Source organism: Heterodontus francisci, chromosome 1 (genome assembly GCF_036365525.1).
Source record: "Heterodontus francisci isolate sHetFra1 chromosome 1, sHetFra1.hap1, whole genome shotgun sequence".
NCBI classification, from domain to species: Eukaryota; Metazoa; Chordata; class Chondrichthyes; order Heterodontiformes; family Heterodontidae; genus Heterodontus; species Heterodontus francisci.
In genome coordinates, this window is record NC_090371.1 from 251,891,131 (window position 1) to 251,914,019 (window position 22,889).

The following is a 22,889-nucleotide window of genomic DNA, read 5'->3' on the forward strand; positions in this document are numbered from 1 at the left end:
AAGGCAAATGATATGTTGGCCTTCATAGTAGAGGATTCAAGTACAGAAGCAGGGATGTCTTGCTGCAATTATACAGGGCTTTGGTGAGGCCACACCTGGAATATTGTGTGCAGTTTTGGTCTCCTTATCTGAGGAAGGATGTTCTTGCTATAGAGGGAATGCAGCGAAGGTTTACCAGACTGATTCCTTGGATGGCGGGACTGACATATGAGGAGAGATTGAGTCGGTTAGGATTATATTGGCTGGAGTTCAGAAGAGTGAGGGGGATCTCATAGAAACCTATAAAATTCTAACAGGACTTGACAGGGTAGATGCAGGAAGGATGTTCCCGATGGTGAGGGAGTCCAGAACCAGGGGTCATAGTCTAAGGATACGGGGTAAATCTTTCAGGACTGAGATGAGGAGAAATTTCTTCACCCAGAGAGTGGTGAGCCTGTGGAATTCGTTACCACAGAAAGCAGTTGAGGCCAAAACATTGAATGTTTTGAAGAAGGAGTTAGATATAGCTTTTGGGTCTAAAAGGATCAAAGGGTATGGGGTGAAAGCCGGAACAGGCTACTGAGTTGGATCATCAGCCATGATCATAATGAATGGCGGAGCAGGCTCGAAGAGCCAAATGGCCTACTCCTGCTCCTATTTTCTATGTTTCTATGTTAAAGATTCTAAACCAAAAGGCTTTCTGGATACAAACATAAACTATATAATTGAGGGAATACGTTGATGGTCCAATCTTTTCCCAACAAGGTATTGTTCGACAGCTTTGATGATGTATGGCACATATCACTGCACAGTTTGAGAGCGTGAACCTTGTGTCCTCAGCTTATTATCACAATTGTCGCAAGTATCAATGAGCAGAAGCCATGTTCTCTGACTTAGTAGTTGGTCATTTGTCCCTTTAAAAAAATAGAGTCCGACAAGCTTCTGCTAAATCATGGCTTGATGTCTGAGCACCATTTATCATGTCAGAGGCACATATCCAAGCTTTTCACACATTATTATGCCACTAATCCTACTTGGTGGAGTAAGTGCCTGCAACATAAAAATAATATTTTTGACTGTAACATCTGCATGAATCTAAAATGAGAGCCCCAAGTTTGGACTAGAGTAAATATTAAGTTAATTGGGGATTTATACTGAAATGTGGATTTACACTGAAATCACAATGAAATGTAATTATTAATATTGCTGACAATAGCCACCAGGCCACAGGGCAGTAAGCTGCTGAGTTACATGTGTGATTTACAGTATAGCAATTTTCAAACCCATACTGGGCCTCAAGAAGGAGGTGGAGAGCAAAGTGAAGCCATCTCTCTTGCAAGAAAAATGGAAACTCAGCAGTTGAGGCATCATTTGGGTGTTCTGTGTACCTCCTCGTAATGAGCTCAAACTTGGTGTTATCTCGGGAATGATGTTCGACACAGAGGGAAGATATAACTGGCAGAACATAGCCTAAAATACATTTTTTTTTAAATGAATAAGTATTCCTGCTTGAAATCTAGAAATTCCTGCCTTGCAAAATTGAACACTGAGGGGCTAAATTGGAAAGCCCCCGAGGACAGGCATGGGGATCATTATAAGAACATAAGAACTAGGAGCAGGAGTAGGCAATTCAGCCCCTCGAACCTGCTCTGCCATTCAATACGATCATGACTGATCTCATCTCAGCCTCAACTCCACTTTCCTGCCCATTCTCCATAACCCTTCAACCCATTTCTAATTAAAAATCTGTCTATCTCCTCCTTAAATTTACCGAATATCCCAGTATCCACCACACTCTGGGGTAATGAATTCCACAGATTCACGACCGTTTGAGAGAACTAATTTCTCCTCATCGCTGTTTTAAATCTGCTACCCCTTATCCTAAAACTATGACCTCTCGTTCTAGATTGCCCCACAAGAGGAAACATCCTCTCCATGTCTACTTTGTCAATCCCCTTAATCATCTTATATACCTCAATTAGATCTCCTCTCATTCTTCTAAACTCCATCGAGTAAAGGTCTAAACTACTCAATCTCTCTTCATAAGACAAGCCCCCCATCTCTAGAGTAAATCTAGTGAACCTCCTCTGAACTGCCTCCAATGCATTACATCCTTTCTCAAGTAAGGGGACCAAAATTGTATGCAATACTTCAGATGCGGTCTCACTAATGCCTTGTACAGTTGCAGCAACACTTCCCTACTTTTATATGTGTGATCAACCTGCTCATGTTATTTGAAACGCAGGCAGAACACAATCTTCACACTGCATGCTAATTAGCATCATTTCTGCATGTGGTCAGTGCTAACCACACTAGCTGGGCTGTTCATTGGTTGCATGCATCAGTCGGGGACACAAAATCATAAATTCCAAGTACTTCTTAAAGCTTGCCTGCACTGCTTCAAGCCTGTAACTCTTAAAGGGCAGGTGCATTGTGGCTGGAGCAGGTGCTGGAAGTCGGATAGGAAGTGAATCTGACCTGGTAGACAGTGCAATATTTTCTGTTTTTATTATGGAAGAGAACAGGTTCCAAGGTCTTCCAACAATGCACTGAGGTCTTGCCGGAAGAGGTGCAAAGAATGAGAAATGTCTGCAGGGGACCAGGAAGCCCTGTAGACACATGGTCAAAAAGCAGTGGGACCAGATAGCTATGAAGTCTGGCCCCAAGGGCCTGAAAGCAGTGCTAGAAAACAAAGGACGCACAACCAGTTGCAGCAGGAACTAAGCAGAGGGGGAATAGGCACATCCTCATGTCCTAACCTCACAGAGGAGATGGTGTTGGCCATTATTACAACAGTAATTGCTGAGGCTGTGGCTAGCAGTGGGGCTGGCCATTAAAGATGATGGTATCCTCTCCCTAATCCTACTTCTCACATCCTGCTTTTCCCTCATCCCACAATCTCGTCTGACTTATAGCTGTAGATGGTATAAGCATGCACTTCCTACTTTCCCTCCTCCCCTCATCACTATCTAACCCTTGTGCCTTTTATCTTTCAGATACCCAAGAACTGCAACCTGGGCAGGCAGTGAAGGAATACCAATAGGGAGTGATGATGAAAACACACCACCATCACTTGATTTCATACTCGCAGCCACTAGCTCAGATACTGGCACTGCGGATATCTTAGAGGATAACATTGAAACAGCGCATGTACGTGGTGAGACACCAGGCACAAGAGCGCTGCAGCCAGGGCAGGGGGCCAGGGTAACACAGGTGCAAGCTTGCTGGAGGGCAAGGTTGTACATGAGTTCCGCTGTAGAGGACTCAGATGAGCATTTCACTTGCCAAAGAATGCTGATAGGCATACACAACAAAATGTCTGGTGCATTGGGAAGCCTGCCAGAAAGCCAGAAATCAATGTCAAGGAGCATGGAGCAGTTCAGCACCAACTTGGCACAGGGCTTTGCACAGAATCCGGGCCCATTCTTTCCAGGTTGGAAATGACTGCCAATTCTGTTAGCACACTTGTGGGCCCAAACATGATGCAGCATCCGAGAGTCGATGTCTCAGCTTCTATGGTGCAGTCTGAAACCAGTCCATCTAGGTCCAGAGCTAAAGGTCATCCTCCAAGGCCACCTCCAATTTCCCCCACTGCAGCCTTCAGCAGCCATGCTGGAGCCACTGGGGAGCCGCACATCGTAGGAGCCGTATGTCATGCAAGGGCACACGGAGGACAGACACTAAAGGAATGCACAAGCAACTTCCACCAACAGTCTGAATGTTGCAGTGGAAGCTCAGACAGAAGTCATGTAAGGTCAGCTTGCTGTCCTGTAAGTCAGACAGCTGTTATCATGGCTGCAGGTAGCAGTGTTCAAAGCAGGGTTATGGAAATCCAGAAATTTGTCCTCCGACAGGTTATTAGGATTGCTGAGATGCCACCCTGGGGGAGAATCAGTGGTTCCATGGAGCACAAATTTGCTGACCTCTCTCAGGATGGCAGCATACATTCTCCCACTACTGTCACTTTGCTGGTGCCTGTCAGCCAGCCACAACAGACTGCTGTCAACCATGGTGCAGTCTGAAACCAGTCCATCTAGGTCCAGAGCTAAAGGTCATCCTCCAAGGCCACCTCCAATTTCCCCCACTGCAGCCTTCAGCAGCCATGCTGGAGCCACTGGGGAGCCGCACATCGTAGGAGCCGTATGTCATGCAAGGGCACACGGAGGACAGACACTAAAGGAATGCACAAGCGTGATTAGGTCAATTGTGTATGGAATACGACGTGATTTAAAATATAAATGTTCTGTGCATTGTTTATTTTGTGGTGAGTTTTATTTTTTCATTGTGGCAAAGAGGATCATGTATTTGTCAATAACAGAGGGAAGGTAAGAAATGTGAAGCTGTTGGTGAATGGGGATTTGGCCTTGTGGTTGCTGGGATCACACACAAATGAGTTGTTGGCAGACAGCCCGGGCAGAAAGGGGCTGACTGGGTTGAAGCTTCTCTTCCTCTTCCTTGAGGAAGAGGAGAAGGGGGATGTGGAGGCATTTCCTTCTCCTCCTCTTCCTCTTTCTTTTCCTCCTCCATCTCATGCTCCTCCTCCTCAGCTGCTCACCTGATAGTTAGTGGCTTTTTCCTCACCATGACAAAGTTGTCCAGCATACAGCAAATCACTATGAATCTTGAAACCTGCTCAGCCAAGTGCTGCAGGGTGGTCCAGGCCGCCCAATCATTTGAGCATGCCAATGGTCTGCTCTATCACATTTCATGTGGCAGCATGGCTTTCATTATAAGCATGCTGTGCACGTGTGCGTGGGTTGCAAACCTGAGTCATTAGCCATGTCATCAGTGGATACGCTTTGTCACCCAGTAACCACACTTTGGTTTTCACTGGTGGCTGAAATGCAGGTGGCACAGTGGAGTGCCGCAGAATGAAGGCTTCATAACTGCTGTCGGGATACTGGCCATTGACCTCCTGCTGACAGCCCATCTTCCCCTCCTCCATCTTGGCCTTCTGGCCAGGGGTCGGCAACATGTCCCTACACGAACACCAGTGTCTGTCGTAAAAATTTTGAGGTCCGTGTCTGGTAATGTCAGGAATGAGAAATTTCTCATTGGCTTCTTCTTTCCGACCAGTCCGACTTTAAAAAAATCGCAGCTGTGAGTTTCACAGCTGACAGGTGCTTAGAGCAGAGACAGCGCTTCTGAACCTTGGGCAATTTCGAGGTTTTCCGGTGGGTTCTGATTTTTTTTTAAAGCCTGCTGAAAAGCATGAATTTGAGCGAGGTTGAGCGAATTTGAGCGATGTCTCTGCTCTAAGCACGTGTCAGCTGTGAAACTGACAGCTGCGATTTTTTTTTAAAAACTGACCAACCACAAAGCTGTTCAGCAGAGAGTTCCCACTCTCTGCAACTGTCAGAGCAAGTGAAGGAGGGAGAGAAAGAGATAGGGGGAGCAAGAGAGAGAGGGGGGAGTGCAAGAGGGAGGAACAGAGGAAGAGAGAGGGGAACAGAGAGGGGGGAGAATAAAGAGAGAGGGCAGGGACAGGGCAGAGAGAGAGAGGGTGGAGAGAGAGAGGGCAGAGAGTGAGAGGGGGACGGGGGGGGGGGGTACAAAGAGAGAGAGGGACAAAGAGAGAGAGAGGGAGGGGGGGGCAGATAGGGAGAGAGAGAAGGGGGCAGAGATAGAGAGAGAGAAAAAGATGGGGACAGAGAGGGGGCAGAGAGAGAGAGAGGAAGAAAGAAAGAGAGAGGGGGCAGAAATAGATAGGGCAGAGAGAGAGAGTGGGGGTAGAGAGAGGGGACAAAAGAGAGAGAGAGAGGGAACAGAAAGAGAGAGAGGGGGGACAGACAAGTAGAGAAAGAGAGAGTGGAGAGACAAAGACAGAGAGACAGACGGGCAGACAGAGAGAAGGGGGACAGACAGAGAGAGACAGAGGGACAGAGAGAGACGCAGCAGAGAGATAGGGCAGAAAGAGAGAGAGAGGGCAGAGAGCTAGAAGGGGCAGAGAGAGAGAGATGGGGGCAGAGAGCGAGGGGGGAGAACAACACACAGAGGGGGGGACAACACAGAGGGGTGGACAGCACAGAGAGAGGAATCACAGATAGGGGTCACAGACAGGGAAGGGGAGAGAGACAGACAGACAGAAGACAGGGATAGAGAGGTGAGAGAGAGCACGATCAAGATCACTCCTGACAGATGGATGTCTATCCTGAATACTCCACATCATTACAACAAGTGTGCAGACAACCATTGACTACTTGTGCAAACAAAAAAATGCCAGGTATCTCACTAAATCAGTGTCCAACATAGTGACCAGAAAGTAAGTCAATAAATTAGTCTTCTCATTTAAAGGTTCTTCACAAAAATGCACCTTTGTTGTCGTTTTGAATAATAGTAAGATAACTATTTAATGCCTTGATCTTTCCGAAATTATCTCACCAGCTCCCTATGTAGGACAAAAATTGTAATGTGCGCTCTCACGTGAAAATGTTGGACACCCCTGATTCAAGCCTTTAACCTTGTGTTTTAAAATAACCTAGCAGCTAGGTTATTTTAAAACACAAGTTTAAAAGCTTGTGTTATGTAAACTCATTTTAAAATGCCAAAAGTCACTTAGGGAATGTCTCGATTTCTACATACTGGCATGCATTACTTTCACCTGGGACACTAGCTCAGTGACATGGCAAAAGTTGCTGGAGTCTTATTTCTATATAAATGTCGCAATTCCACTGCTATCCATTTGGAATCACATTGTTCCAGAACTTGTATTGAGGGAAAACAGGCAAGAAAATCCAAGGGATCTCCAGAAGTCAGCACTCTAAGTTTCTCATAAATGCAAGAGTGTGGTGTAATGGGGCTGAGTGATATTGGCAAAAACAGGATGCTCCTTGTACCTTGTACAATGAAAGCTTAGTCCAAAGTAGGAGACTATTTTATCAAATAGAGAAGATTCATAAACACATGTATGAGAAGAACCTTCAGCTAAGACTGTGCAAAATATTTAATGTAAAATTTCCAGAAAACTTGATCTCTTTATTATCTCTCTTATTACTAAAGATGTTGCTCAGTTTGTAGTTAAGCCCTCATGTATTTTACATCTTAAATAGCACTGGGCCTTTTCAAGTTGCCTTTAGCACTTGTGGCTTCACAAATGATTGTTATGGTTGCGCTGGCGAGCTAAATCTTGGTTTGGCAGTTCAACTGAGTTGAGTGTACATGGAGTAGATGTGACAGAATGATAGAACTAAGCCAGAGAAATAATGCTGAACTGATTTCATATGGCTATCATACTAGCGAGCTAAGACACCACTTTTCAAAAGCTTTCCAATGCATTCATCCATTTCCATATCTCGTGGGATTGTCTAACACTGAATACTCACTGCACTTGTTGGAAACTCACTAGCCTCCTGTTTTTCTTTCTCATCATTTGCCTTGAATATGAGCCAGAAACAATCTTTTAAATCAAAAACTTCTTTTTGGCCTCATTTGGCTATGTTTTGCACAACTATTTCTATGTTTTTATACATTTGGCTTCATTTTAAACCAAGCTTGTAGCGACCCAGAAACACTTTAAGGGTTTTGATCTCTTGTGATGGCACTGCAGATACCACATACCTGCCCTTTCCTCCTGCTTCTTGAGTTGTGTCAGTGCCATTCAATCATCTGTTGCACTACTGGTACCCAGCTGTTAATATGGTGGAAGTGGTCTCGGCAGGACTCTGAACCAGTGCAGGATGTTGTAATCATATTCTGGTGGGTTTGTGTGGTTCAATAAATCTTAAATACTTTCAGCTTTTGGGAAAAGTTCAAACTGAAACAGACCAAGCATCTTTCCCTGTGTGGTCGTGTGATGGACCACTTCAACACAAATGCTGTTGCTGGCTGTTGCCTGAAAAAACCATAAACCAGGATGACAGTTTACCTTATGAAAACTATTTTTAACCAATATGTTTTAAAAAACATTTATGCAACAACCTGGATAGTAATATCTTTTATGCAATTGTTTGTAGATTATAAATCAATACAAGTCATAAGCAATTGTTATGATCTACTTACAGTAACAATACAGTTGGTCAGTTTACTCTTGTTCAACAATATTGCTACTTATGAATAAAACAAAATCTGTTAGAATAATCAGACTGGTAAAAAGTATTGAAATAAATTGAATTTGTCAGATGAATAAAACTTACTTTTGTGGTTATGAAATTAACAAGATACATGTGTAGAGTTATGTTTCCAGTGGAATAATGAATTAGGAATTCGTTGTTCAAAATCAATCTACATTTGAATATATTTCTACTGCTCAGATCACTATTCGGTACTAAAAATAACAATTGCTATAAAATATGGCCCATATTTCACCTACTGCTGAAATATAATTTAAAATTAAATATAGTAACAGCTGCACAAGGCAGACAGTATTGCTTTTCTTGGCCTACAAGAGTTGAATGTTGAACTTACAGAGCTTCCTTTTCCCTAGTTTTATTCACGCTGTGTATTGAAAACTCTCCGCTTCAGATCATTGCTCAAGTCTACCAAAGGCCACACATGGATCTTCCATTTTCTAAATTATGGCCCATATTTCACATATTCCATCACTTCTAATCTGCATCAGTGCAGATGCAGAAGCATCCAAAGAATTTTCAATTTTCAGAGATTTCCAAATGACATGCTCCTTTTGTGCTGTAAATATAAATTAGGGTATAAAGACAGGCAGCAGCCACGTCAGATGTTCAAGTACAGAGTACTGACCGAAAATCATTTTGAATTTCTGCATGTCGGACTGTGTTTATTTACTCTGGAGGGGGTATTTTAACTCCCAAGGTTGGGTAAATTGGGGAAGTACAGGAAAGTAAAAAAAAATGTAAATTCTCACACCCGATGCAACCCACATCCAATAGTTTAAGGAGGTGCCTTTGGACATGTGTGAGTAACCTGCTCACTGAAGGCAGAATGATCAGGAAACTCGCCAGTGAAATAGAGGCAAAATTGAGTGGCACTTCATGGGGATGTTTAAAGTTCTGATTGCACAACATGAATGAAGACTCAGTGCTTTCTCATATCCCTCTGGAAAACATTTTGCAGAGAGTTAGAATGATAGATCTACAGAAAAGTTAAAGCACAGGAAGAGGCCATTCAGCCAATCGTGTCTGTGCCAGCTGAAAAAAACAGCCACCCAATCTAATCCCACCTTCCAGCACCTGGTCCATAGCCTTGCAGGTTACAGCACTTCTGGTGCAGGTCCAGATATCTTTTAAGTGAGCTGAGGGTTTCTGCTTCCACCACCGATCTCGACAGTGAATTCCAGGCAACCACCACCCTCTGGGTGAAAAAGTGTTTCCTCATGTCCCCTTTAATCCTTCTACCAATCACCTTAAATCTGTGCCCCTTGGTAATTGACCTCTCCTCAAGGGGAAACAGGTCCTTCCTGTCTACTTTATCTAGGCTTCTCATAATTTTGTACACCTCAATTAAGTCACCCCTCAGCCTCCTCTGTCCTAAGGAAAACAACCCTAGCCTATTCAATCTTTTCTCAAGCTGCAATTTTCAATCCCTGGCACCATTCTTGTAAATCTCCTCTGTACTCTCTCCAGAGCAATTATGTGTTTCCAGTAATGTGATGACCAGAACTGTATGCAATTCTCCAGCTGTGGCCTAACCAGTGTTTTATACAGTTCCAGCATTACATCCTTGCTTTTGTATTCTATACCTTGGCCAATAAAGGAAAGCATTCCAGATGCCTTCTTCACCACTTTATCTACCTGTCCTGCCACCTTCAGGGACCTGTGGACATTCACTAAAGGTGAAAAGGTGAAAAAACATTCACTTCCTCTACCCCTCTCAATATCCTCCCATTTATTATGTATTCCCTTGCTTTGTTTGCCCTCCCCAAATGTATTATCTCACACTTCTCTGGATTGAGTTCCATTTGCTACTTTTCAGCCCACTCAAGCAAACCATTGATATCATTCTGGAGTCTATAGCTATCCTCTTCACTATCAACTACACGGCCAATTTTTGTGTCATCTGCAAATTTCCTAATCATGCCTCCCACATTTAAGTTCAAATCATTAATATATACCACAAACAGCAAGGGACCCAACACTTAGCCCTGTGGAAGGCCACATTTGCAAAGATATCAGTCGACCATTACCCTTTGTTTCCTGTCACTGAACCAATTGTGGATCCAACTCGCTAGTTTCACCTGTATCCCGTGGGCTTTTACTTTTCTGACCAGTCTGCCATGTAGGACCTTGTCAAATGCCTTACTAAAATCTATGTAGACTACATCATTACAGTACCCTCGTCAATCCTCCTCATTCCTTAAAAAATTCAATTAAGTTGGTAAGAAACGACCTTCCCTTAACAAATCCATGCTGACTATCCCTGATTAATGCATGCCTTTCTAAGTGACAGTTTATCCTATCTCTCAGAATTGATTCTACAAATTTGCCCACCACCGAGGTCAGACTGCCTATAATTATTTGGTCTGTCCCTCACACCCTTTTTGAGCAATGGTACAATGGTTGCAGACCTCCAATCCTTTGGTACCTCGCCTGTATCTAGTGAGGATTATGAAGAGGATCCTCAGAGCATCTGCTATTTCCTCCCTGGCTTCCTTTAACAGCCTCAGATAAAATGCATCAGGCCCTGGCGATTTATCCACTTTCAAGGATGTCAGACCCTCCAGTACTTATTCTCTCATTATGCTTGTCATACCTAATATTTCACACTCCTCCTCTTTAACTACAATGTCTGCATCAACCCTCTCCTTTGTGAAGACAGAGACAAAATACTCTTTAAGAACCCTACCCACATCTTCTGCATCCACACATAAGTTACCTTGTACATCTCTGATAGGCCCTACCTTTTCCTTAGTTATTCTCTTGCTCTCAATGGACTGATAAGACATCTTTGGGTTTTCTTTGATTTTACCTGCCAATAATTTCTCTTTGCTTTCCTAATTTCCTTTTTTACTCCACCCTTACACTTTCTATACGTCTCTAGGCTTTCTAAAGTATTAAGATTTTTGTGACTCTCATAAGCTTTCTTTTTCTGCTTTATCTTATCCCGTATGCTTCTGGATAACAATGGGGCTCTAGATTTGGCAATACCACCCTTTTTCTTTGTGGGAACATGCCTGCACTGTGCCCATAGAATCTGTCTTTTGAATGCCTCCCACTGGTTTGCCACTGGTTTTCCTTCAAGTAGCTGTATCCAGTCCATTTTTGGCCAGATTACCTCTCAGCTTCGTAAAATTTGCCTTCCCCCAATTTAGAACTTTTACTCCTGTTCTATCCTTGTCCTTTTCCATGATTATGCTATAACTAACTGTATTATGGTCACTATCTCCAAAATGGTCACCCACTGTTAGTTCATCCACTTGCCCAGCTTCATTACCGAAGACAAAATCTAGAATTGCACCCCCTCTCATTGGCCTTGTTACGTGCTGGCTAAAAAAGTTCTCTTAAATGCAGTTCAAGAATTTTATGCCGTTCACATTGTTTGAATCTTGTGATCATAGATGTGTTTCAAAAGGTTGGAGGCTTTCAAACAGACAATGTCAGGATGGCAGCACCATGCATGTATTTGATAGGACCAATCACCAATCACAGCAACAACACACATATAAGAGAAAGGAGCACAACATAAATCTGGACAACACAGCTCTGGAGAAAAGAGTGGAAACAGCAGAGAGGAGAACAGAGTGGTGAAAAGTGGTGAGGAGAGCAATAGAGGAGCTAAGGCTCAGCTTCCTAGTTCTATCTAAAGAGCAGTGAGTCTGATTGACACGTCAGTGGTCGTAACAGTCTGCAGCCTCCTGCAAAAGCAACTCCTTGTGGTACCTGATGGCCATGCATTGCCCATCACTGTGAAAGTCACCACCACCCTCGATTTCTTCACCTCTGGCTCCTTCCAGTGTGCCACTGCTCAAGGTTCTCTCCATTGACCAAACACAAATTGGGTGACCGCTTTGCAGAAAAGTTCCGCTCAGTCCACAAGCATGACTTCGAGCTTCCAGTTGCTTGCCATTTTAATTCACCACATTGATCTCACACCCATATTTCTGTCATCGCCCTGCTGCAGTGTTCCAGTGAAGCTCAATGCAACTCAAGGAACAGCACCTCATCTTCTGATTAGGTACTTAACAGCCTTCTGGACTCAACATTGAATTCAATAATTTCAGACTGTGACCTGGTCTTAAACTTTCTTTTCATGTTTTTGCTTTTGACAGAGCTGTTCGTTATTCCTCCATTAACACTCTCTCTGGGCAAATGCTTTGTCCTTTACTGCAACTATTACCACTCCCTTTGCCTTTTATTCAATGATGTCTTTGTCAATTAATTTTTCCTGCCCTCCGCCCTATCACAGACCTTCCCTCTTGTTCTTGTGTGTGTACACTTTTAAGAGGTATGGATACAAGATCATGTTAGTCATGTATGAGCTATGATGTAACACACCACGTGATTCTAAGTGTTTAGCAGTCTTGAAGAAACCCCTGTACAGTTGATACCTCAATGTACCAGCTGCTTTCTCAGTAACACAGAATATTGCATTACTGATCCCATCTGGAGTGGTCAGTCTTTGTGTACAGTCCATAGTAGCACAGAGATTCAAAGAATGCACAACATGTTGGCTATGGTGAGATTTTTGAAGTCCCTAACTCGTTTTTAGAAGAACTATTCTGAAGAGAGCACACTCTTCTACTCTTGGAAGATCAGACCATGTTGCAAGTCATTTTTGCTGTCATGTCTAGTCAGCAACGATCTGTATCTCCAACACCCCAACCCATCAAGCCTTCTTACCTTTGTAGCTTTGCAGTCAGCAGCAACTGGGTAAGCTTCTTTTCACTTTGTGCTGTGAAGGCGGGTGGCTACAGGCAACTTTTGACTCGATTAACACGGGGATTCTGAGGTCAGTTTCTCATCAGAAGCAACTTGACGAAGTCTGGGTGAGTTGAACGCTGTACAGAGGTAATAGACCCTGTTATAACTGCGAGGTGCATCGGACAGTTCAGTGCCATCACAGCAGTGGGCTATCAGGTTGAGTACAAAATTGGCATATTTTCGGTACGGGGAGAGCTATGATCAAGAGGCTTAGATGGTCTGGTCTGTCTTCTGCAATAAAAAAAGCAGTTGCATTCCACTGGTGAACAAACAGACATAAAACAGAGGAAAGTTTTTTAATGTGGTTTCAGGAGGAGCAACTGCTATTGCTATATTTTTCAAGGGAAAATCATCATTGCAGTTTAGGGCCCTCGATTTTTCTTTGCACCAAATCCACTGTTTGTGAGCAGGACTAAGCCGAAAGCATGCAAATTTGGCAACAGTGCCACAGCCTCCAAGCTTGTTCATTGATGCTACTACAACAGTCTCCACAGCAAGAGACAGCACCACAACCTCCAACCAGTTCACCAGTGAAACACAACTACTTTTTTTATTGCAGAAGACAGACCAGACCATCCAAGCCTGTTCAGAAGTGGTACTGTTAAGCCTTTCTATTGTTTGCCTGCACAGCCCATCTTTTCTTCTGTGGGTGAAACAACACAGTTATTGCAATCATAGCAACACTTTTTCCTGCAATTAGTTGGAAAGCATCTGACCTGCTTTCAGAGTTTCTTCTTATGAATCAGAGAGTCAAGTGATGTTCCACAGAAGCAAGCAATAAAGATACACATAGTTGTTGGCAATGAAGGACTACATCGTCTCAACACGTCTGGTCTTAATGACAAAGAACAGAAGATTTGGTCCACTCGAGAAGACCAATTATGCCTCAAACTCAATTTTCGAGTGCACCGACTCGAATTCATGTCCAGTGATTCCAGTAACCAGTTTGTCAGTCATTGTCGTGACAAAGGCCAAGAATGTGATTTTACTGACTCCGAAATGGCAGATCACATCACTGAACTTGTGATTGTATCCACATTGATGGAACTCTACCAAAAGGATCTTTTGAACAAACCCAATAAGATTGACACCTTATTGAAGGACGCCCGCAAATTTGTGTCCATCATCGTGGGTCAATAAAACCTTCAATCTCTATGTGTAACAAATACCATAGGTGCATTGAAAAGGGATTCCAAATCCAAGACATCATGTACAAGGTGCGGCCTTTTGCATTCACCTAAAGTCTGTCCAGCACCTAACTCAATATGCAAAGCATGCGGTGTCAGAGGTCACTGGAAACAACAATGTTGCAAAGCCAAGATGGACACTGAGGGCAAGAGTCGTGAACTCAGACAGTCGAACCACAGGACATCTTCGTGCCCTGACAAGCTTCGCAATTTTCCATCATGACACAACTGATTCATCCACGAAGTTTTGGGTGACATTAACATTACTGATCCTGAAGATTAGGGTATAAGCACAAGTGAGCGAGCAGAACAGATAATCCATGTCGTCAATGTTACCGAAAGCATTGATTCAATTACTCTGCTAGAAGCTTTTGCATCCATTTATATTTCCTGTCCAGGAAAAGAGGGCACATGTGGACACAGGTACCAGTGCAAATATTTTACCCCTACACATCTTAAAACGCATGTATCCAGATAAATGGCATGCCAAGATAACTCCAACCAATGCTTAGCTAACTGCTTGCAGTGGCTCCCTGATCCCAAACCTCAGATTCATTCCATTTAAGTGTAGTTATAATGATTCATATTGGAAACCCCAACTCGTCTATGTTGTTCAAACAACTGGATCTGCTATTGCTGGATTGCGAACATGCAGTGACCTAAACTTGATAACCATCCATGGCATCAGGAAACACCAAGCACCTTCTCCCTCCAATCCTCAGACGGCAATTACAAGGAGCCTTGCAATAAAGGAGTACAATTGGGCCATGGTTTCCCAGGTTTTCCAATGGTTTTCCAATTTTGCCCATATTGTGATCAGAAGATAGAAGCTCTTTTCAACTTCTGCACATCTTGTGGTTCCAAAATTCCTGAGGTGAGAATGAGATGAGGCACAGCCTTTTACATCCGACATACAATGCCTCCAGTGCAAACTGCATCCAGTGCATGAAGTTAGAGATGTTCTTCTAGAACAATGCAGGAAAATGAAAGAAATGCATGACAATCACGCTGAGAGTGAACTTCTCAAATTAGCTATTGGTCAGCAAGTTACCATCCAAAATCCTATCCCTGGTACATGGAATTCTGCAATAGTCTCCAAAGTTCAACCAAGGCCACATACTTAAAAAGTAACTGCACCTACTGGTGTTACTTTGCTTAGTAACTGAGGTCAAATCGAGCTATTCATAATCCTAAATTCATGGAAGACTCCATTGCAGCTCGTACAAGATCAAAGACTATATCTCAGAAAGGGTCTACACAATCTTCTTCCATGAAATTCAATTCACAAACATCTGTTCCAGTATCCAAGAACTGCTACCTTATTTCGAAATCTGGCAGAGTTATGAAACCACCTTTACGCTTTTGCAATTGATGTTCTTGCATATACTTATTGTTTCTTTTGTATTATCTCATAATACCTTTCTGTACCTGTATATAATTAACTTCTACTTACCTAAAAGAGATGTTCAAATTTATAAATATGTTTCTCTTTTCCTTTTGGGAAAAGGGAGATGTTGTGTGTGTACACCTTTAAGAGGTGTGGATACAAGATCATGTTAGTCATGTAAGAGCTATGATGTAACACTGAATTGGATATCACTGAGCAGCTACAAAGTATTCTGGAGGGTGAGGGTGCACCGCCGGAGGTCGTGGTCCACGTTGGTACCAATGACATAGGTAGAAAGAGGGATGAGGTCCTGCAAAAAGAATTTAGGGAGCTAGGCAACAGATTTAAAAGTAGGACCTCAAATATTGTAATCTCTGGGTTTATTCTGGTGCCACGGGCTAGTGAGTATATGAATAGGAGGTTCGAGCAGATGAATGCATGGTTGGGGAGATGGAGGGCTTTAGATTCTTGGATCACTGGGCCTGTTTCTGGTGAAGGTGAGATTTGTATAAGATGGACGGGTTGCAGCTGAACCAGAACGGACCAGCATCCTTGCTGGGAGGTTTGCTAGTGCTGTTGCTGGGGTGGGGGGGGTTAAAATAATCTGGGAGGGGGATGGGATGCAGAGTGGAAGTACAGTAGGGGGTGATGGGATGCAGAGTGGAAGTACAGTAGGGGGTACAATCAAATATAAATGTGAAGCTAAGCCAGTCCGGAGGACAGAGTAAATGTAGACCTGTTAAGGCTCAGGCAAATAATGCAAGGCTGGATTGTATCTATTTTATTGCAAGGAGTCTTACTTGTAAGGCAGATGAATTGAGGGCGTTGATTAACACATGGGAATATGATATTATTGCTATCACTGAGACATGGTTGAGGGAAGGGCAGGACTGGCAGTTAATATCCCAGGGTATAGAATCTTCAGACGTGATAGGGGAGGGGGTAAAAGAGGAGATGGCATTGCACTGTTGATTAAAGAGATAATTACTGCAGTAAGGAGGGATGATATCAGAGAAGATTCCTCTAATTAGGCCATATGGGTAGAACTTAAAAACAAAAAGGGGGCTATTATTTGGGTGGGAGTGCACTACAGGCCTCCAAACAGTCAGGCAATGGTAGAGGAGCAGATATGTAGGCAAATCTCAGAGAGGTACAATAATAATAGGGTAATAATAGGGGATTTCAACTTCCCCTATATTAGAGGGGATTGTATTGGTGCAAAAAGCTTAAAGGGGGCGGAATTTTTCAAGTGCATTCAGGAGAGCTTTTCAATCCAGCATGTCGAGAGTCCTACAAGAGCAGGGGCGGTACTGGACTTAATCCTAGGAAATGAAGCCGGACAAGTGGTAGAGGTGGCAGTGTGGGAACATTTCGAGGATAGTGACCATAAATCTGTAAGATTGCAATGGAAAAGGACATAGAGGGACCAGAAATAAGATTACTGAATTGGGGGAAGGCAGAATTCAATATGATAAAACAGGATCTGGCCAAAGTGAACTGGGAGCAGCTTCTTATAGGAAAGTGTACATCAGACCAGTGGGAGTCATTTAGAAGGGAAATTGTGAGGGTTCAGGTGCAGCATGTTCCTGTAAAGGTGACGGGTAGGACCAACAGGTCAAGGGAATCCTGGATGTCAAGAGATATAGAGGATTAGATAAGGAGAAAAAAGGAGCCAAATGGCAGATTCAGAGTGCTGAAAACAGTGGAGGCCCTAGAGGAGTATAGAAAGTGTAGGGGAGTACTTAAAAAAGTAATTAGGAGAGCGAAGAGGGGGCATGAAAAATCACTGGTGGACAAGATAAAGGAAAATCCCAAGGAGTTTATCAGTATATTAAGGGCAAGAGGATAACCAGGGATAGAGTGGGGCCCATTAGGGATCAAAGAGGCCATATGTGTGTGGAGCCAGAAGACATAGGTGAGGTTTTGAACAATTACTTTTCATCTGTGTTCACTATGGAGAGGGACGATGTAGGTATAGTGATCAGGGAAGGGGATTGAATTAGCATTGAAAAGGAGGAGGTATTAGCTGTATTAGTGGGCTTAAAGGTGGATAAATCCCCAGGTCCAAATGAGATGTATCCCAGGCTGCTATGTGAGGCAAGGGAGGAGATAGCAGGGGCTCTGACACAAATTTTCAGATCCTCTCTGGCCACAGGAGAGGTACCAGTGGATTGAAGGGTAGCAGGAATAAACCAAGTAATTACAGGCCGGTAAATCTAACATCAGTGGTAGGGAAATTATCGGAAAAAATTCTGAGAGACAGGATTAATCTCCACTTGGAGAGGCAGGGATAGTCAGCATGTCTTTGTCAGGGGAGATTGTGTCTAACAAATTTGATTGAATTTTTCGAAGCAGTGACTGAAGGTGTAGATGAGGGTAAAGCAGTTGATGTAGTCTACATGGACTTCAGTAAGGCTTTTGATAAGGTGCCACATGGGAGATTGGTTAAGAAAGTAAAAGCCCGTGGGATCCAGGGTAATTTGACAAATTGGATTCAAAATTGGTTTAGTGGAAGGAGGCAGAGGGTGATGGTCGAGGGTTGTTTTTGTGAATGGAGGCCTGTGACCAGTGGGGTACCGCAGGGATCGGTGCTGGGACCCTTACTGTTTGTAGTGTACATTAATGATTTAGACTATATAGGAGGTATGATCAGTAAGTTCGCAGACGACATGAAAATTGGCAGTGTTGTAAATAGTGAGGAGGAAAGCCTTAGATTACAGGACGATATAGATGAGCCGGTAAGATGGGAGGAGCTGTGGTAAATGGAGTTTAATCCTGAAAAGTGTGAGGTGATGCACTTTGGGAGGTCTAACAAGGCAATGGAATATACAATGGATGGTAGGACCCCAGGGAGTACAGAGGGTCAGAGGGACCTTGGGGTGCTTGCCCATAGATCACTGAAGGCAGCAGCACAGGTAGATAAGGTGGTTAGGAAGGCATATGGGATACTTGCCTTTATTAGCCGAGGCATAGAATATAAGAGCAGAGAGGTTATGATGGAGTTGTATAAAATGCTAGTTAGGCCACAGCTGGAGTACTGTGTACAGTTCTGGTCACCACACTATAGGAAGGATGTGATTGCAAAGGAGAGGGTGCAGAGGAGATCCACCCGTTGTCTGGGCTGGAGAATTTCAGTTATGAAGACAGACTGGATAGGCTGGGGTTGTTTTCCTTGAAGCAGAGAAGGCTAAGGGGGGACCTGATTGAGGTTTGCAAAATTATGAGGGGCATTGATAGGAGAGATAGGAAGAAACTTTTTCCCTTAGCAGAGAGGTCAATAACTAGGGGATATAGGCTTAAGGTAAGGGGCAGGAGGTTTAGAGGGGAGTTGAGGAAGAATTCTTTCACCCAGCGGCACAGTGGCGCAGTGGTTAGCACCGCAGCCTCACAGCTCCAGCGACCCGGGTTCAATTCTGGGTACTGCCTGTGTGGAGTTTGCAAGTTCTCCCTGTGTCTGCGTGGGTTTCCTCTGGGTGCTCCGGTTTCCTCCCACATGCCAAAGACTTGCAGGTTGATAGGTTAATTGGCCAGTATAAATTGCCCCTAGTATAAGTAGGTGGTAGGGAAATATAGGGACAGGTGGGGATTTGGTAGGAATATGGGATTAGTGTAGGATTAGTATAAATGGGTGGTTGATGGTCGGCACAGACTCAGTGGGCCAAAGGGCCTGTTTCAGTGCTGTATCTCTAAACTAAACTAAACAGAGGGTGGTTGGAATCTGGAACACACTGCCTGAAGAGGTGGTAGAGGCAGGAACACTCACGACATTCAAGAAGTATTTAGATGAGTACTTGAAACGCCAGAGCATACAAGGCTACGGGCCATGTGAGGGGAAATGGGATTAGTTAGGATGGGTGCTTGATGGTTGGCGCAGGCGCGTTGGACCGAAGGGCCTGTTTCTGTGCTGTAAAACTCTATGACTCTACTCTAACACACCACGTGATTCTGAGTGTTTAGCAGTCTTGAAGAAACACCTGTACAGTTAACATCTCAAAGTACTAGCTGCTCTGTCAGTATTCAATAAAAAACTGACAATATTGTGTTACTGATCCCATCTGGAGTGGTTAGTCTTTATGTATTGTCCATAGAAACACAGAGGTTCAAGGAATATGCAACACTTTATTGTCCCAGGCAGATGCCTAAAACAGGCGTGAGGGCCCACGAATATATTAATTCAGGGCCTAATGCCTGTTGAAAGACCCCTCTGAAAAATGAGTCCAATGAGCCAGGCCAGCTAAGGTCAGCTTACTTGTAATATTTTTTTATTTTCTGTGAAGCCAAGAGGAGCAGGAGTGCTTCCCCAACTCCACATTCCTAATGATCACACCTCCCTGCAGTTCCCCACAAACCCCCAATCCCCACCACCCTCCCCCCGTCCCAACCAGCAAGTTACCTGAGAAATTCAATCCTGGAAAGATGAGCTACCTGCAGAGGCTTGATAGGCACCGTCAGTTCACCAAAGACCTCACTCATGTAGATTTGTGAGGCATGAACAATGCCATCTTTATTACAGGCCCAATTTCAGGCAGGCCTCAAGCTTCTCTTCTTGGGATGTACTGCTTTGATAGCTCACAGCCTGCGGCCAAAAACAAACCCAAACTAATTTATATCCCAAATAATCTCAACAACTGAGTTATTGCTGCGCAATGAAGAAACAAAATGGAAAAATGTGAGGATAGTTAAGTGAGACTTTGGCTCATATTTTAGTAACATTCATAACTATACAATTATACCAGATGGCTGATGGTTAAGTACCACAATCTTAATATTTTAAAAAGGAGTATGACATCTACTAGGGAAATGCAGATCAACTAGTGGGAAAAAAATGTTATTGGTCATTATCAATGTTCCTTGAAAGAGCACCAATACCATAAGTACCAGACAGCAAAGAATGAGAAGCAATAGTTCACGTCCAGGGCCACCAGTCTATAGTGAGCAAATAAGTTACATTCCACATTTATTACACAGGATTGTGGGATTGATTCACAGGTCAGTTCCTTTTTCCGTGAGAATTAGAAAACGATGTTTTTGATCATACCCACAAATTTAAAGGAGGTCTTTGATAAGGTCACTTTCTGTGTTTAAGTGCTATCCAATGGATATAATTTCATTAGCTTTTCAGAAGGCTTTTGATATAGTTCCACACATGCACTTCTTAAAAAAAAGGGCAAAGCTAGATCGCAAACTGGATTGAAAAATGATTTGGCATAAAAAGCAGAAGATGATGAGTGGAAACAGCCCTGTTTGTGAATAATGATAAGTTAGTTCAAGGGGTCTAATTAGGCTCTCGGTTGCTGCTGAAAGCTGCTGAAGATGTCAAGATATGTGGCCAGCTGATCGATCCAAGGGAACCTGACAGCATTCAAAAGAATCTGGATACATTAAATGAATACACTGAGGAATGGCAAATTGATCTTAAGACAGATACATATAAAAATAAACACGTCCGAACCAGAAATATGAACTATGGATACACATTGAATGGGTCCCAATTTGAAAGGAAGGTTTGAAGGTCCAATGCTCTGGAACTCCTTAAATCTCTCTGCCTCTCTACCTCTCTCTCCTTCTGCAAAATACTCCTTAAAACCTATCTCTTTGACCAAACTTTCGGCCACCTGTCCTATTGTCTCAAATGTGACTATGTGTCAAATCTTGTTTGCTAACACTCCAGTAAAGTATCTTGGGCTGTTTTACTATGCTAAAGGCACTACATAAATGCAAATTGTTGCTGGTGGTGTTGTTAATCCCAAACAAACAAATACATGGCAACAATTGTGGGACTGGGGAGATGAATTTCCATCAGTGGAAGAGGAAAATAATTCAGAGAAAATGAAAGGTTATTAATAGAGGTGAATCTAAGGATGAGCAGAAAACAGACAGGAAACAGAGAGTGGGAATAAACGTGCCTTTTTCCAGGTGGCAGGCAGTAACTAGTGGGGTACCACAGGGATCAGTGCTTGCGCTCCAGCTATTCACAATATATATTAATGACTTGGGTGAGGGAACTAAATATAACATTTCCAAGTTTGCAGACCAGTTTTGGTCTCTTTATCTGAGGAAGGATGTTCTTGCCATAGAGAGAGTGGAAAGAAGATTTACTAGGCTGATTCCTGGGTTGGCAGGATTTATGTGTGAGGAGAGATTGGGTCGACTAGGCCTATATTCACTAGACTTAAGAAGAATGAGAGGGGATCTCATAGAAACCTATAAAATTCTAACAGGGCTAGACAGGCTAGATGCAGGGAGGATGTTCCTGATGGCTGGGGAGTCTAGGGGTCACAGTCTCAGGATACAGGGTATGCCATTTAGGACCGAGATGAGGAGAAATTTCTTCACTCAGAGGGTGGTGAACCTGTGGAATTCTCTACCGCAGAAGGCAGTGGAGGCCAAGTCATTAAATATATTCAAGAAGGAGATGGATATATTTCTTAATGCCAAAGGGATCAAGGGATATGGGGAGAAAGCGGGAACAGGGTACTAAATTAGACGATCAGCCATGATCTTATTTGAATGGAAGAGCAGGCCCGAAGGGCTGAATGGCCTACTCCTGCTCCTATTTTCTATGTTTCTATAAAAAATAACTGCTTCCTACGAGTATTAACTGGAGAAGAATACAGTAAAGTGCTCTGTATTAATGGAAATCAGCCATACAGACATATGACAATAATTTGCAAATATGTAGTGCCTTTAATATGGGAAGATGTCTCAAGCTGTTTCACAGGAGTGCAAACAAACAACAGTTGACAATGAGCCAAGAAGGAGACAACAAAATATTAGGACAGGTGACTAAATACTTGGTCCAAGAGGTAGGGTTCAAGGAGGGTCTTAAATCTAACCTGGACAATTTCCACCCTATCAGTCTAGTCTCAATCAACAGCAAGCTGATGTAAGACGTCATCAACAAAGCTATCAAGCAGCACTTACCAATAACCTGCTCCCCGATGCTCAGTTAGGGTTGTACCACAGTGACTTAGCTCCAGACCTTGGTACAGGCTTGATCCAAACATGGAAACAAACATTGCATTCCAGAGGTGAGGTGAGGGGGGAGTGACTTCCCTTGACATCTATCTAATGTGGAGTCAAGGTGCTCTAGTAAAACTGCCGAATGGGAATCAGGGGAAAACCTTTCCAGTGGTTGTTATACCTGACTTAAAGGAATATAGTTGTGGTTGTTGGAGGCCAATCATCTCAGCTCCAGGACATTGCTGTAGTAGTTCATAAGATCACAAGAAATAGGAGCAGGAGTAGGCCCCTTGAGCATGCTCTGCCATTCAGTAGGACCGTGGCTGATCTGATTGTGGCCTTAACTCCACTTTCCTGCCTGCCCCCCATAACCCTTGACTCCCTTGTAGATCAAAAATCTGTCTAACTCAGCCATGAATAAATTCAATGACCCAGCCTGCAATGCTCTCTGGAGAAGAGAATTCCAAAGATTAACAACCCTCTGAAAGAAGAAGTTCCTCCTCATCTCTGTCTTAAATGGGAGACCCCTTATTTTGAAACTGT